Here is a 5,126-nt window from a genome sequence, read left to right as displayed (position 1 = left end):
GCCCCAGAGAATGACCAATGCTACTGACAAGATGGATGATTTTTACTAGCGTCAATTTTAGTGTCTCACTGTTGTATTGAGCCACCCATGGGAGACCGACGCTCTAGGTCCCTTCAGACTGTTTATGCAAAATATTATGGAAAATTTTACTACTTCCACATCTCAGGAGATGCTCAATGTATCCAAAGCTCTGGGTTGGTAGACAGCACCTCCACCCCTCTTATCTTACATACACTATGTACTGACTGCTGGGGCACCACAGAAGAAGCTTGCAAGTAGATTTCTAGACCCACTGTGCCACAGGACCTGGCATGCTTAGTGTTACAGAACCACTCAGCACCCAGAATATGTTGTGCAGTTATATGTATGTATAATAGGTTCTATGTGAGATGCATGTCCCTAATGCATCAGCCTACAGGCTGCGCCCCTGGGCAGAGGGGACACGATATTCTCCTTTTGTCCGCCCTCCCCCCACCTTTGTAATTCCCACAGTAAACATCGGCAGGCTCCGGCCACCTGCGGCTTTTGTAATTCATGTCTGGCCTGCCGCTTTTCTATTGGTCTGCCCTCTGTATCTGTGTGATATATTCTGTGTCCTGTGAGTAAAGTGTTGTCAGACTGGAAATATGTGGAGAAGCAGTGATCTTTTATATGCGCCCATGTAACCAAGGAATTCCAGCCAGCGTCATTCATTCAGACTCCAGCCAACGCAGAGCGGACCTCCGAAAACACGGGGTGGTACTGAAAGAGGTACCCCAGCTTGGTAGACCCCGTTACACTGGTGGCAGCGGTGGGATATGATACCCCTTCTACAGGAGGAAAGGAATGAATGGAAAATAACTACCAGAAGTTAAAGAGGACTACATTAAAAGATCTGGTGGAAGCCCGAGGGTTGATCGCCAGCAACAAAACAAAAGCGGATTTGATAGCAGCCATCATGGAACACGACAGTACAGCGCCCCCCAATATGAATGTGGAGGAGACCGAATTGCAGAGGGAGGTAAAGAACAGATTGGCGTTCTATGGCCCAAACCCTGCGGTAGAGATCATACGAGAGGTGATGGCTGATGCGCGTACTGATCTGAAGGAAAAGATGGCCAAGCGGACCAGGATAAAGCTAGCCAAGATGGAGATGGCAGAGAGGAGAGTCAGCGAGCAGGGGGAGCTCTGGCCTTCCACCAGGTACCTTTAACAGTAAGCCACAAAAAGATCCAGTATATTGCCTTCCGACAGTTGGGGGAGGCAGAGGAAGACATTGATGGCTTTCTGCAGGACTTTGAACGGCAGTGTGCCCTTCATCAAGTGAAGCCGGAGGAACGGGTTCAGATTCTGGCCAGCAAGCTGACAGGCCGGGCAGCGGACGCCTATCGCACGGTACCTGATGAGGACTGTATGGACTATGAGTGGATCAAAGAAGTGATCTTGGCCTGGTATGCGCTGACACCAGAGGCCTACCGCCAAAAGTTCAGCGGACTTATAAAACGCGTAACCGATACCCACGCTGAATGGGCCTGTAAATTACGGCCGTCACTGCTACAGTGGGTACAAGGAAGCCAAGCATCCACTAAGGAGGACGTCCTCCAGCTCTTCCTATTAGAACGATTCTTTAATGGACTAAACCCCGAGACACAGGAATGGCTTCGGGACAGGCGGCCAACGACTCTTGAGGAAGTCGCTCATCTGGCCGATGAACATCATGATGCCAGGAGGCCGCAGTTGTCCGGATAAAAGGTGGTCACTAGGGGCCCGCCCATGGACCTGGAGGGCCCCAAACCACCGAAGATTGTAGGGGGACCAGCTAGAAACCCGGCCTACCACAGTCCCCCTGGGGCGCGATGCCACACCTGTCAGCTGGGCCACCTGCAAAGACAATGTCCCAACCGGACTCAGCATACCCAGTAGCCAAAGGCGGGAACAGCTACCTTCCGCCGGGCTGCTGTACACTGCTACCAAGGCGAAGCTGACCCGGCATTGGGGGCTACGACTAACCAAGGGGTGGAAGAGATGGAGGAAGTGCTACATGAAGTAGACCCCGTGCAGGCAGCCCGGGCAGATAATCAACAACAGCATCGACAGGTCGTGTGGGTTAATGGGAAACGTATGCAGGGACTAAGAGATTCCGGGGCAACTTTGACCCTTGTGAAGCCTCATCTCGTCCAGGACCAAGAGAAGACGGACCGGACAGTGGCAGTCCGTGTAGCAGGGGGAGCTATACATCAACTACCCACTGCCAGGATTCACCTGAACTGGGGAGTCGGGGAAGGCCTTGTTGAGGTCAGCTTGATGGAGGATTTGCCTGCAGACGTCTTGCTGGGAAATGACTTGGGGCCCATGTTGTCTGCATTCTCGGTGGCCCCTCTGGCTGAGACCTATCCTGTGACCACCCAGAGACAAGCTCGAGCTGCGGAGGCGGAATCACACTCAGAGGAGGTCCAGGTAAGACACTACAGCCCTACACGTATTCCCATAGCCAGACACATTTCTTGGGCCACCCCAGATGAATTTAAGAGGGAGTTACTTGAGGATCCTTCATTAGAGGGATATCGTGGGAAGGCACAGGAGGGGAGAGGAGTACTGGAAGGGGAACAGTTTGTATGGAAGCAGGGACTCCTCTACCGGATCACAGAGCAGCACCACACAGGGACGAGCCCCACTATAAAACAACAGCTGGTAGTTCCCAAGAAGTATAGGCAGGAGTTACTGCGAATCTCTCATGATATACCCTTGGCCGGGCACTTCGGCGTCAATCGCACCAGGCATCGTCTGACACAAAACTTCTTTTGGCCGGGGGTAACCTATGATGTTCGTCAGTACTGCCAGACCTGTGACAGTTGTCAGCGCATTGGCAAGAGGGGGGATCAATGCAAGGTCAAATTACGCCCCCTCCCCATTGTCGAGGAACCATTTAGCCAAGTAGCGGTCGATCTGATAGGGCTGTTAGCCAAACCCTGTCCGTCCGGGAAAAAGTATATATTGACAGTGGTACATTATGCCACACTGTATCCAGAGGTGGTTGCGTTACCTAACATACTGGCAGAGACGTGGCGGCCGCCCTGCTCCAGGTTTTCACCCGGGTTGGATTTCCCCGGGAGATTCTCGGACCAGGGTACCCAGTTTACAGCAGAGGTGACCAACTGTGGAAGCTGTGCGGTGTAAAGTCCATTAGAAGCGCCCCGTACCACCCGCAAACCAATGGGTTGTGTGAATGCTTTAACGGGACATTAAAACAGCTCATTGGGACTTTTACCAGGACCTACAGGGACTGGGAGAAATTCTTGCCACACCTCCTGTTTGCCTATCGGGAGGTGCCCCAAGAATCCACGAGGTTCTCCCCGTTCAAGCTGGTATACAGGAGACGGGTAAGGGGACCCCTAAACTTAGTGCTGGAACACTGGGAAGGGGAGGGCCTCATAGAAGGGGTACCTATTGTACCCTATGTGCTGGAATTCCGGGACCGCCTACAGGAGCTGACCCAGGTTGTACGTGAGAACCTGCAGGCGACAGAGTGACACAGTGATCTTTTATATGCGCCCATGTAACAAAGGAATTCCAGCCAGCGTCATTCATTCAGACTCCAGCCAACGCAGAGCGGACCTCCGAAAACATGGGGTGGTACTGAAAGAGGTACCCCAGCTTGGTAGACCCCGTTACTGTAGCTACACCATTCCTAAGTGTAAGTGGCTACATGGGAAACAAGGTGGCTCAGTAGTTAGTACTGTTGCTCTGCAGCACTGCAGTCCTTGGTTCAAATCCCACCAAGGGAAACATCTGCAAGGAGTTTGTATGTTTTCCTCGTTTGCGTGGATTTTCTCTGGTTTCCAAAGATATACTGATAGGGAATCTAGATTGTGAGCCCCAATGGAGACGGTGTGCATGGGGATAATGTCTGTAAAGCACTGCAGAATATGATGCTATATAAGCAATACATAATACCTGGTGTTCACTGGAGCTCCTGATGGTAGGGACAGACTGGGCTGCAGGTAGCCTCCAAGTACCACTCCTAGGCAGATCCCAGTACTCTGTGGCCGTCACTGACTCGGACTAGGGCTGCTTTCAGACACACAGGTCTAGGATACTGACTCAGGGACAGGCTGCTCACGGACCAGGGTATAATGTTCAGGCACTAGGACAAAGTATAGGTCACTGGCCACACCGGGACCAGGGGACCTCAACTCACTAGTAGGAGAAACTGCATACTAAAATTGTTGCTTTAGTGACTCCTTAAGGGGCTAGGAAACATCTTGCAGGTGTACTCTGATACTAAATGCCTCAGTTTGTGCACACGCTGCCCCTTTAAGAATGGGGGAGCAGTCGCACGCGCATACTAGGCACGCCATGAGGAAGTGCAGTATGCAGACCTCAACAAGAGAATAATCTGGGGTTCAGAAATCAGATAATATACCAGAAAGCACAAAAGAAAAAACCCCTAATATATGACTTTTAATTCAATCATTAAAAAGACACAGAATGTGAAATCACTAGATACCAGAGGGTCTGAAATCCATAAAGCAGCACAGTAATATGATTCATTTTCAGAATATGAGTATATCAAAAGGGCAATAGGCTATCATGCCCTAATAAACCCTAGTTCGGGCTTTCTTGACTGCGGAGGTTGGCACCCTAGTTGTAGACAACATGGCCCCCCCGCTCAATGTCGGCGTCCCTAATAACGCCCTAGACCACCCTATGTATACAAAAAAGGATATAAAGAAAAACACACACCTATAATACCGAAAAACAATACTTTCACAAAGTGCTGTAAACTTATCTCGTAGAATAAAACCCCCCAAGAATGAAATCTCTCTGAGTCAAGCAAGGGTATAAAAATGCAGCTTCATGACGCTTATCTCGGAGTCAAAAAATACTGACAGCTGCTAGTATGCAGACCAGTGGGTAAATACCTTTTTCAGAAAACGTCTTACAAAGGAATGAAATGGATATATAATAACTATCTCATAATATAAATACCCCAATAATGAAATCTTATCTCGGGAGTCAAGTAAGGGTATACAGAATGCAGCTTCATAACACCTATCTCGTAGTCAAAAAAACTAACAGCTGCTAGTAAGCAGACAAGTGGGTAAATACCCCCTTAGAAAATTCAAAGAGTGTCTTACAAAGAAATA

Source organism: Dendrobates tinctorius, unplaced genomic scaffold (assembly GCF_039654945.1).
Source record: "Dendrobates tinctorius isolate UK_male_01 unplaced genomic scaffold, ASM3965494v1 ptg000120l, whole genome shotgun sequence".
Taxonomy (NCBI): domain Eukaryota; kingdom Metazoa; phylum Chordata; class Amphibia; order Anura; family Dendrobatidae; genus Dendrobates; species Dendrobates tinctorius.
The sequence above is the reverse complement of the archived record's forward strand: the minus strand, read 5'-3'. Positions refer to the sequence as shown.